The 13,302-nt window shown below is 34.2% G+C and overlaps 1 pseudogene; it reads right to left on the minus strand.

Annotated features, from left to right (window-relative positions):
- Positions 1-10,950: 10,950 nt before the first annotated feature.
- On the minus strand, positions 10,951-12,926 carry LOC129890695 (uncharacterized; annotated as a pseudogene).
- Between the last annotated feature and the right edge of the window lie 376 nt (positions 12,927-13,302).

The following is a 13,302-nucleotide window of genomic DNA, read 5'->3' on the forward strand; positions in this document are numbered from 1 at the left end:
AGAGGGCCTCAGTTCCATGCTCTATTTTTAGAGAAGTATGTGCCCCGCACCTTGAGGGACAGAAAAAAGAATGATTTTATGGCCCTTGAGCAGGGAGGGTTATTAGTGGCTGCTTATGAGGTCAAATTTTATGCACTATCCAGATAAGCTACACAGCTAGTCACTACTAAGAAGGAGAGGATCAGGTTGTTTGTGATGGGGTTGAACCCCGAGTTGCAGGTATTTTCTATTCATATAACTTCATTTAGAAGAAGCTTCAATGAGGTCAAAGATTTTTTTAAGAAAATTGAATGTGTGAAGAAGGATGGGCAAGCCAAGGCTTTGGTTAAAAGGCTCAAGAGTGCAGGTAACTTTTAGGAGTCTTATTCTAGAGGGTCAGGCAGGCCGGTGATTGCTGTCCGGCCAATTCAGTCAGTACTGCCCACTTTTACTAACAGCTTTTCAGGTACTCCATAGCAGTATCAAGCCCATGAGGGCTAGGGAGCATTATTTCTAGGTAGCCGCCCATATTTTATTCGGGGCTATTTTAACTGTGGAGTGTTGGGCCATATACGAAGGAGTTTCCTTACCCCGTAGGATAGTATCAGTACCCCAGCAGTCCCAAGCAATGGTCCCAGCAGCTGGAGGAAATAGTGGCATGGGACGTCCACAAAGTGAGCGAGGAGGAAATTTGAGAGGCCGGGGCAATAATAATACAGGTCAGGAAGCAGTCCAACCAGGTAGAGAGGTAGCCCGTTAGGATAATTGGGCTCAATTTTCTGCATTCCCAAGCAAGACCAAGGCAGAGGCATCAGACGCAATTATCACAGGTACTATTTTTATCTGTGACCGGATGACTACTATTTTATTTGATTTGGGTTTCACTTATTCCTATATGTTTGTAAGTTTTTTCTTGGGTTTTGATGCATTGCATGATATATTGGATGCCCCTATTTATGTTTCTACCCCTATTGGAGAGTCAGTCATAGTCACCCATGTGTATCGTTCTTATTCTGTTGTGTTTATGGGATACCAGAATTGGGTTGACTTAGTGATCTTAGACATGACAGATTTTAATGTGATCTTACGCATGACTTGGTTGTCCCCCTACTTTGCTATAGTTAATTGCGATACAAAGACTGTGGCTCTAGAGATCCAAGGAGGGAAAGATTAGAGTGGGAAGGGGTGTACAAGTCTATGCCAGCTAAGGTCATATTCTTTCTCCATGCTAGAAAAATGGTGGGGTAGGGTTTTTTGGCCTATTTGGCCCATATCTGGAATGTGGAGGTAGAGTCTCATTCTATTGAGTCTATTCCAGTAGTGTGTGAATTTTTGAAAGTTTTTCCTTCAGACTTGCCTGGTATGCCTCTTGATCGAGAAATTGACTTCTATATTGATTTAGAGTCGAGTACTCATCTAATTTTCATTCCTCCCTACCATATGGCTCTGACAGAGTTGAGAGAGCTTAAGGCTTAGATTCAGGAGATTCTTGATAAGGGGTTCATTCGTCCTAGTGCTTTTCTTTGGGGTGCTCCAATGTTGTTTGTCAAGAAAAAGAATGGTAGTATAAGAATGTGTATTGACTATCGATAGTTGAATAAGGTTACCATCAAAAATAAATACCCTTTACCTCAGGTCTGGATATCATCAATTGAAAATTAGAGCTGAGGATGTGCCCAAAACAGCTTTTACAACCAGGTTTAGGCACTATGAATTTTTAGTAATGTTCTTTGGGTTGACCAATGCACCTGCAGCCTTCATGAGTTTGATGAATGGGGTGTTTAAACCATTCCTGGATTCGTTCGTGATATATTAGTGTATTCAAAGAGTGAATAAGAACATACAGATCATCTTCAAATTGTGTTGAGAGTTTTGGGAAGACAAAGGTTGTAAGTGAAATTGTCTAAGTGTGAATTTTGACTGCCTTTTGTTACCTTTTTAGGTCATGTTGTTTAAAAAAAATGAGTAACGCTGGATCCACAAAAGATTGAGGCAGTTATAAATTGGGCTAGGCCTAGTTCCGTGACAAAGGTTAAAAGTTTTGTAAGACTAACCAATTACTATCACCGGTTCATGAAAAACTTTGCTTTTATTGCTACTCACTTGACTAGATTGACTAAAAAGAAAGTACCATTCGAGTTGACTGACAAGTGTGAAGAAAACTTTCAAAATCTCAAAACTCTACTGATCACTGCACCAATTTTGACCCTGCCGATTGAAGGTAAAGATTTCATTGTTTATTGTGATGCTTCACATTCCGATTTATGCCGTGTTGACTCAGGATAAGAATGTTGTAGCATATTCTTCGCAACAATTAAAGGTGCATGAGATAAACTACCCGACGTATGACTTGGAGTTGGTAACGATAGTGTTTGCACTAAAAATCTGAAGACATTATCTGTACGGTATCAAGAGTGAGATTTTTACTGATCACCGCAGTTTACAACACGTGTTCACCCAGAAGAACTTGAATTTGAGATAGGGAAGGTGGATGGAGTTTTTTAAGGACTATGATGTCACTATCCAGTACCATCTGAGTAGGGTGTTCATGATCCGGTTTGACTCAGTTTTTGGCTAAAACTAAACCAAACCAATTAAGGCATTTTTTTAATATTCAAACCAAACCAAACCATTATAGTATAAATTTTATCGATTTGATTTATTTTTTACGGGTTGAAATAATATATTTTATAATGCAAAAAAATTGACAAACTTATTTACTACCTTCATACTGCAAATCAATAGAATTTCAAAACAACTGTCATTAATCTTCAATAGTACCTGAACTCGTTCAAAGATAGTGAGGATAGAAGAAAAGTATATAAGCTAAATAAGTTACCATCTAAAGTCCAAGTTAGAGCTATAAGAGAGAAGCAAATATGGTTCCAATAATAACAAACTTGAATATGTGTTGACTGGAAATATGTCTGATGTTCTTGTAAAGTATATAAGCTAAACTGATAAACTCTAAAAAGGGAAAAATATCAGCAACATAAATTCATAAGTTAGTGGATTGTTCAACTCCTACAATCCACGAAGGAAATGACTTCAAAAATAAAGAATTGACAGCTTGTTTTAACTGTCTAAGTTCGATACCGAATCTGAGAAGAGGAACCACCAAAACAAAAAGAAGTTCTTCAAGAAGCATCATTTTTTTCACTATTGCATGAAGTAATTGAAGCATTACAGTCGTGGCCAATAGAAAACTTGCTACTTTACCTTTCTCCAAGATGAAACTATTTGAAAGAAAACTTAAAGCACGGATCAGCACAGCAGCATATGCAAAAATAACCTCAAAAGAAATTACAAAATTTCCACCACGAGGAAGATAGCAACTACTACATAATAGTACAACCTCCACAACAACAAAATTAAGAAGGCTAGCCCATAAAAGATTAATTATATAAATTACTTTTTTTATTAATCAAGTTGAAAAAAATAACAAGGTCTTTAAACAGTCCTCCGAATGATCAACATTTAACACAAAAGAATCATATACCCAACTGTCACCAGAGAAAGATCACTTAATTACTTGTATAAAAGTGTGATTAAATACAAAAAATAAGTCAATAGCATAATCCAAAAGTACTTCAGGTGAAGCAGCAACAAAAATCTGAAAATTAACTACCAAAGAGCAAAATAGTTGCACTACGAATTTTAATTACAACATCCAAACTAATCAATGCTCAAGGTTGTGCCAGCATATTCTGAAAAAAGAGAGAAGAAAGTTTAACAAAGTAGGCATTAAAACTTTTAAAACATAAAAGACATATTCATAAAGAGTTAAATGTGTAAATTTATCTTTTTCAACTATCTCAAATTTTTGAATTTCTTCTAAAAGATCTTCAAGCTTGCAAATAAGAGCTTCTACTATCTTCAGAGATAAAGAACTTCGATAAGAGTCAAGAATCCGACCACCGGTGCTAAAAGCTGATTGAGAAGCAACAGTAGAAATAGGAATAGAAAGAACATCTCTTGCCATCCTAGAAATAATTGAATATCTAGCCGAAGAAACTTTCCACCAAGCCAAAATATTTAACTCTTTAGTCTTTTCCAAATCATCTACCAAGTACTTCTCAAAATTTGATTTATTTTCAGTATTGTCTTTATCTGCCAAATATTTCTTCCATTGTGATTGCCACATCTTGTCACTATGCATGGTATCAATTTCATCATTCAAGCTTGTTTGACCATCAATTTTATCGGTATGAGTCCCACAAAATAACTCATGTAATAATCATACAAGCGACTCAAAATATCCATCACCTTTTTCGATTTTTCAATTTCCACCAAATAACCATAAGAGTTTTTAAACAAATATTCCACATATTTCAACTTGTATCGAGGATCCAAAATAACAGCAATGAATATAACTTATTCATATTTTCAAAAGTACCTAGTATTTGTTAAATTTAAGCTCCATCTTTTTAGCTATGTCACTTAAAATAGAATCTTCACTACGAACATATACGAACATATTTGTAAATTATCTTTTGAAGATTAAAGATCTCATGGAAGAAAAAATTGGAAGTAACATATGAAGTTCATGAGAATTTCAAAGCTAGCGGATAGAAAATCTCAAGGAACTTAATGAAAACTTTACCATTCTTCTAATCATCTATCGATGGATGTCCTCCCACATTATTTGTTTCTAAACAATACTTGAGGTACTTGTGATCATCATCATACATTCTTTAAAATGTCCTTTTAAATTTTACAGTTGTATCTAGCATCATATATGTGGAGTTCCAATCTTAACCTTCTCGATAATTGACTTAAAGGAATCAAACCTTCCAGTTGAGGTCTTAACATATTTGATAATATTTCTTACCCAAAAAAATAGACTCATTTTGTTCACTGAGTCCTTCTTTCACGATCAAATTTAGAATATGAGCATTACATCTAACATGTAAGAACTCATTTCCTAAGATGCCTCCTTTCCAATCCTCAATTCTTCTCTTTAAGTGTTTAATTGCAGAATCATTAGCAGTTGCATTATCTAAAATCATCATGAATATGTTAACAATTTACCAATCAAATAAGCACGCCTCAATTCCCTTAATAATTGTTTCACCCCTATGATCTGATGTTTGGAAAAAGTTGAGAATTTCTTTTTCAGATTCCACTCATCATCGATTCAATGGGCAGTGACAACCATATAAGTTAGATTTTAAAATAATGTCCACGTATCACTAGAAACACATCCACGTTGATTATGAATAAGCTTTTTAAGCTTTTCTTTTTCTTCTTGATATATTTTTAAATATTGTCTAGCAACAGTCAAACGAGAAGATAATTGAAAATTGGGCCAAGCAACTGCCATTAATCTCCTAAAACCTTCCCCTTCAACAACTTTAAAAGGTTGTTCGTCAATAATGACAAACTCAACAATGGCTCTCCTAATCTCATTGACATTAATCACAACCTTTTCTACAATACATGTACTATATGCTTGTTCCCCTTTTTTAACTACCTTGATTCTTGATTGATTTCTGTCAATAATTCTAAGAGGGGAATTAGGAAAAACCTCATTTATATGTCTCCATAGCATTGAGGTCCATTTGTACTTTCAAAAGCAAAGTTACTAGCACAGTAGTTATATTTCGCCCTTTTCTTACCCCATTTATCAAGATATTCAGTATAGTATTTCCAAACGCCGGATGTTCTCTTGTAACTACTCACAAGGCTACGATCAGGGTCACAAAAAGTTGTTTGTTTCCACTTTTTAACATGATTGGGAGTAATATCATGAGTTTTATCACCGTTAAGCTCAGGTTCCAACAAAGTAATTGAAGATACTTTGTTGATTACCTCCATTGGCTCCACCTCTTTTTGAGTAATAGTAGTTTGCATCTAAAAAAAGTATCTAAAAATCTAAATGAATAGAGAAATCCAAAATCATTAGATAAAAACTAAATCAACAGAAAAAATCTAAATTAGTAGAGAAAATCTAAAATAACAGAGAAATAAAAATGAAAAACACATACTGAAAGACTAGAGAAGCAATTTATTCAACTAAAATTTCAAAGACACAAAAATAATTATACAAACAAAGAGTAGGGAACATACAAAAAGTAACCAAAAAAGTAAAAGAAAGAAAAAGTTACAAACTTACAGGGATTAAAGCTTCTTGTACTCAATTGATATTGTGAGAGACTGAGAGAAGAATAGATGTCTACAGGGTTTGAAAGGAAATAAGAGGAAACTAAAAATCTAATGAGGGAAAAAATATTTATGCTAACAATTCAGTAAGGGTTTTTTTATTTTACTTTAAACGTAAATGGGCTTGGGGAACATGGGCTAGAGTTTTTTCTTGGAATAGTCCTAAATTATGAAGAAGTTAAAAAATAAATAAATTTTAATAAACATATATAAATATATATAATATTTTAAATATGTACATATTTATCGATTTGGTTTGATTTTTTTTATGGTTACACCAAACCAAACCAAATATTATCGCTTTTTAAAAATCTAAAACCAAACTAAATCAAACCGAGCCGGTTTTTGATTTATTAAATTGGTTTGAATTGGTTTATCGGTTCGGATCGATTTTTTGGTCTCATTCAAACACTCCTACATCCAGGCAAAGGTAATGTGGTAGCAGATGTATTGAGCCAGAACTCGGTGAGCATGGGCAGTTTAGCTTGTTTGGAGAAATGTGGGATAATGAACGGAGTTAATCTAAGGCCCACTTTCATAGAACAGATCAAGACTAAGCAGTTTGAAGATGTATGGTTAAATGAAATAAGAGGGAAGGTGTTGATGGGCATGGCCCCAGACTCAACACTAGATGCAGGTAGGGTACTTCATTTTAGGGAAAAGATTTGTGTTTCCCAGGTAGATGTATCATCTACCCTAATTCAAAAGATCCTATTTGAATCTCATAGTTCAGGATATTATATTCATCCTGGAGTGACTAAGATGTATCAAGACTTGAAATGGCTATATTGGTGGCCGGGTATGAAGACAAACATATCTGAATAGGTAGACAAGTGTCAAAAATGCCAACAGGTGAAGTATGAGCACCAAAGACCTACAAGTTTGTTGCAAAGAATGTCCATTCCTGAGTGGAAGTGGGAGAGAATAGTCATGGATTTCGTGGTGGGACTTCCTAAGACTTTGGGAAAGCATGACTCTATTTGGGTGGTAGTTGACAAGTTAACGAAGTCAGCACACTTTATTTCGGTTAGAGTGGATTATAATGCACAACACCTGGCCAGAATTTATGTGAAGGAGATAGTAAGGCTGCATGAGGTGCCCCTTTCTATAATTTCAGACTATGGTACGCAGTTTACTTCCAAATTTTGGGGTAAGTTGCATAAAGAATTGGGTACTCAACTCACTTTCAATACAACTTTCCATCTATATAAAGCGGGCAGTCAAAAAAGACTATTCAAGTGTTGGATGATATGTTGAGGGCATGTGTGATAGACATAGGGGGACATTGGGATAAGTTTTTGCCCTTGTGTGAGTTCTCCTACAATAATAGCTATCACGCTAGTATTGATATGGCACTATTCGAAACCCTGTATAAGAGGGGATGCAGATCTTCCATAGGGTGGTTTGAAGTTGGGGAAGTGGAGCCATTGGGGGTTGACTTGGTAAGGGATGCTCAAGATAAGCTAACAAGCATCCAAGCTAAGCTTCTAGCGGCTCAAAGTCCTCAGAAGGAGTTTGTTGATCGCAAGGTGAGGATATGACATTCGAGTATGGTGAGAAAACACTTCTAAAAGTATCACCCATTAAAGGGGTGATGAGGTTTGGCAAGAAAGGTAAATTCAGCCCTCACTATATTAGTCCTTTTGAAATTTTTAATTGTGTAGGGACAGTGGCGGACAGGTTAGCCTTACCACCTAGCTTGTCTGGAGTACACCCGATGTTTCATATGTGTATGTTGAAAAATTACCATGGGAATGGGGACTACATCATTAAATGGGACTCGATATTATTAGATAAAGAACTTTAGTAAGAGAAAGAGCCAGTTGCAATTCCTGATTGTGGCATCCAAAAATTGAAGAGTAAGAGATAAATATGGTTAAAGTTCAATTGAAACATCATTTGGTAGAGGATTCTACTTGGGAGACTGAGAAAGACATGCGAGACATGTATCCTCAACTGTTCGATGAAACAGGTACTACTCCATCTTTACTTTAGCCCTATTTTTCTTAGTTAGTCACTCGGGGATGAGTGATGGTAAATTGGTATCTATTATAATGACTTGTTCCCATTGTTAGGTATAGGCCAATAAGGAAGAATTTCAGGCTAGAAAACTTCTGATAGTAACTTCAAAAAAATTGAGCCTAGGCCAGACTTGGACAATTCTAAGTCAAGTGAAGTCTAAGATAATCACATGAATGGTGGGAGGTAAAATATATAATTTAATTAGATAGGATAATATCCAAGATGATATGGAGCATTTATGATTTCGAGAAATCGCATTTGGACGAGTAAAACTATCGGAATCAAATTTGACGTGAAGTGTATAATTTTAATGCATCTTTGTAAAGGGTGTGTTGAGAAATGGGGGCTTGGAGCACAAACTCCGAGCTCACTGTTTCCGCATATTCCACCAAATCAGAATTATTCTCGCCAAAGCGGGATCTGTCCCATCAGAGCGGGACAATCCCGACTTAAGTCGTAAAAAAGACCAGAAATGGGCTTTTTTGCAACAATCAGTTTTTAAAACCCCGAGAAGAAACTTAGGGTAATTTCCATTGATTTTCCACGCTTAAGGTAAGGTTTTCACTGCTTAGATTCATAATTTGATTCATAGAAACTAGAAGTATGGGTGATAATAATTGAGGGAGGGTTTGAACTGAAAATCTATGGTGGAAAATGGTCCTAAAGTAAGGTTAGGATCATGGATTTGGCCTAGAGAGTGAAATTGTGTTATATTTCTTGATAGTTAGGCCATTGTATTGATCTTTGATTTGTATTTAATATTTTCTAAACCAAGAACTAGAAGAACGAATCCGAAAAGGAAAGGCTCTTGCATTGTAAGGTTGTGAAAGTTTGTTAAATTGTTGTATGATATGCATGTATGTATATGAATAGGGAAATGTGCTAGATTATGGGTGAAATGATCACTTACTGGCCTGTTATTGTGATGGACCTGTTCTTGGTGGTATAAATGTAAACATTGAATGTTCTTGTGATTTTGATATCTTGGGATAGGGTGTCATGTTCCACACATAATTTAGATTGGGTGTCACATTCTGATACATATTTGTATTAGATGTCATGTTCCGACATATACTTGGATCGGGTATCACGTTTCGGCACAAATTTGATTGTTTATAGGTCCCTTGAGAGGACCTTTGTATGAAATTATAGCATGTGGAAGACATTGAGTTGTGATATTGAGATGTTGCCAACTTATTCTGTATATGTATATGCCTATTGTGTTGAATTTACTTGTCTATGATCCCCTAACTGGCTAACCGTTGATCCTACTAGTACACCATTATTTTTGTATACTGATACTACTCTTGCTCTGCCTTTTTATTGAGTATAGGGCATATTCAACCGACTGCGGAGAAAACTCAGTCAGAAGATTAAGCTTGTTCGAGTTCAAGGGTGAGCTGTTTGTTTCAAACTTTCATGGTCTCTTCCATGTTCTAGTTCCTTTTCTAGGACTACGACTTTAGACACTGTTTTATTATTATTATTTCTTGTGGGAGTGTTTCCTTTCCTTTTCAAACATTGTTACAGTTTTGATATGGATGACTTTCATTTTTTCTAGGATGTTTTTGTACTTCTTAATATTTGATCTTTTTTGCTGAGTTTATGGAGACTCAATCATTATTCTAGTTTATATACTACTTTCGCATATCTAAGCTTGTGTATATATTTTGATTTTATTGTTGGACTGTTAGAATGGTTCTCTCACTGGAGAATTAGAGTGGGTGTCAGTCACAGCGGGTTAGGATCGTGACACAAACTAAGCCACCTAAATTTGATATACAATTATTGTATTATACAACTTACTTATGATATACGTATTAGTTTCTATACCAATTAAAAAATATGACTTAACTAATAAAAATCTTGTATACTTCGATACTTTATACAATTTTAATTTTATACATTATAGAAATATACAGATATAAACCATAATAAAGTAAATCAAGTTACAAACTTATATTGAGTTATACAAACAACAACACATTCTAACTTATACAATATACAAACAACCTTGTAATACTTTGTATATACAGATATAAAATAAAAATTAAGCACATCAAGCTACAAACTTAGATTGAGTTGTCCAAACAACTTGTATATCTGGTTTATAAACTTTTATACAACTTGTCTTGTATGTATTTGGTTGATGTTAATTACTTATGATACACATATAAGTTTATTGCTTTTGTTATAACTTCTTATACACATGAATTATTATGCAAACTAAGCCACCTAAATTTGATATACAATTATTGTATTATACAACTTACTTGTGATATACATATTAGTTGATATACCAATTACAAAATATAACTTAACTAATAAAAATCTTGTATACTTCGATACTTCATACAATTTTAATGTTATATATTACAGAAATATACAGATATAAACCATAATAAAGCACATCAAGTTACAAACTTATATTGAGTTATACAAACAACAATACATTCTAACTTATACAATATAAAATAACCTTGTAATACTTTGTATATACGGGTATAAAATATAATTAAGCATATCAAGCTACAAACTTAGATTGAGTTATACAAACAACAACACATTATAACTTATACAATATACAAACAACCCTATAGATCTATCATAATATTCAAATTTTATAAGCGAGGCAATGTTAAATGTATAAAAAATGTCAGATATGATCAAAATGAAATCATCCTAAACTGTCCGAGACTTATTTCTAGAAGAACGCCTATTATGAGTTGTTGTTCCACAAGTACTACATGTATTCTTCCACTTAATTTCGAACATCTCTCTTGCTGATTAGCTCCTATCCTTTTTTCTTGACTTTCCCGAAGGTCTTTTGAACTTTGGAGGCAGAACTAAATTAGCCATTATGTATTCAGGTATCACCCAATTTTTCTTGTTTGGCAATGGATATATAGGCATCTCATAAGTCTTCAACACTGTCTTCGATTTATATAAATTAGAGCAAACCTCATCTAGTGCTAAATTCTTGAACTTCAAAACAGCCCAAGCATGTTCGCATGGTATTTCTTTATATTGATAGGTTCCACAAGTATACGTTCTTTTCTGAAGACAAACAATATAATTTGTACCATTATCATTGAAATTGTGAACATATTCAGTCGACGATACAACCTGCAATATACAAAGACAAATAAGAAACATGCGATCTGATTACTTACTTTAAAAGACATTCAAATATACAAGTATATACAAACATACCCTCATTCGTGTGCTCATTGCTTCATTTTGTATAATAATCTCTAGAAATTTTTCCATTAAGAGCCTGTTTGGATGGGCTTAAAAAAAGTAACTTTTATGTATGAAGTGCTTTTAGAACTTTGAAGTGTTGAAAGTTATTTTTATAAATAAGCAGTTGAGTGTTTGGATAAAAGTGCTTATGATGTGAATTTTAGGGTTAAAAGAATAAAAAAGGTAGTTTGAGAATTTAGTTAAAATATAAGGGATATAAAAGTAATTTCCATGGTCAAAGAAAATGACTTTAGGCACTTTGGAAAAAAAAGTTAGAAATCCTAACTTTTCAGACTGACTTTAAGAACTTTATGGCTTAAAGTCAGCATTAGGCAAACACGTCCAAAAGCTAAAAAGGGGCTTTAAGTTGGTTTTGACCAACTTAAAGCCAATCCAAACGGGCTCTAAGGGTGTAAATGTGAATGAGGATTCTTTCTTATGATCACAGTTTCACCTTCCAAATTGGCCATTCTCTTGCTGATCCTAAGGCCGCATTTATACTTTCTGCTATATTTGATGTCATAGACCACCCAAAATGAATTGGTGCAGAAATTCTAGCCCACTTATCATATCCAGCTAACTCCAAATATTTCTTTACTCGTATATCTACCTTCTCTACCGTTTTCATCAGCCTATCAAAATCAGTTTAATCGCATGTCTTGGCCATTGTATAGAATACTGGGCTTAATCTTTCATGGGATTTTTAAAACTTTCCAGCAACATTCTTTCACAAGTGCCACATACAAGCATAATGTGGCATAATGTGGCAACTCATTATACACTCGAGTAATTGTCTTGATGATGTTATCATTCTTGTCAGATACAACACGCATGTTACTCCTTTCACCATACGATTAAGTTGTTCAAAAAATCAAGTCCAGGAGACGTCATTTTCTGAATCAATCACACCATACACCAATGGAAATATATGTCCTACAAAAAGCAAGTAGATACAGCAATAAATTCTCAAATTTATAAGTATATATAGTATAAAATTAATTTGCACATACCCGCACCATATAAAGTGTTTGCTGCCATAAACGTTCCATTATAAGGACCTCTAAGGTGACTCCCATCCACAACAACTACAACCCTAAAATGTTCAAACCCCTTTATGAAAGGATCCAATGCAACAAAAAGATAGAAAAACTCATTTTCTTCAATTTTCTTCAAACGTTTATGAGATCCTTGATATGTTATACTAGAATATACAAATATCCTGATAGTTTACCGTACGACTTTGCTGGCATCCCCCTCAAAGAATTTAGAGCCTTTTCTTTAGCCCTCCAAGCCAACTGGTAAGTAACATCAACATCTAGTTCCATCTTCATATCATTCTTAATGTCATTAGGTGTGCATTTCTTCTTATGATCTACTGATTTTGGCTTAACAATCCCACCAATCAAATTACTGGTTACTTGTCACTGTGAATACACTTTATCCTTCAAAAAACATGTATGCTCCGAATTGAATGTTTGAATTTTGAACATTCCTGACTTGTTAATATCATAGGTCGTCATTACCCAATCACAATCATTAGAGAAACATACTAATGTATAACTACATCCAAATACAGCTAATTAATATACATAAAATAATTATAAAATTATACAGTTTTTTGTATTTGACTAGTAGGGCTAATGAACGATCCTTTGATCTATGTCGTTCCAAGTAAACAAACACACACATAAATAACTGAGTACAATTATACAGAAATATATTACTTGATTGAATTTGATCTTTCAGTCCTAAATTGAAATTATTGCACAATTGCATACTTCTCCATCACGGACTTCAATGTAGCTTTATCATTTGTATACATGATCCTCCTCGACATACTTACGATACGGATATGAAATTATCATATCATAGTTATCAAATTTTGATGCAGCTAGT

Source organism: Solanum dulcamara, chromosome 5, assembly GCF_947179165.1.
Source record: "Solanum dulcamara chromosome 5, daSolDulc1.2, whole genome shotgun sequence".
Classification (NCBI taxonomy): Eukaryota; Viridiplantae; Streptophyta; class Magnoliopsida; order Solanales; family Solanaceae; genus Solanum; species Solanum dulcamara.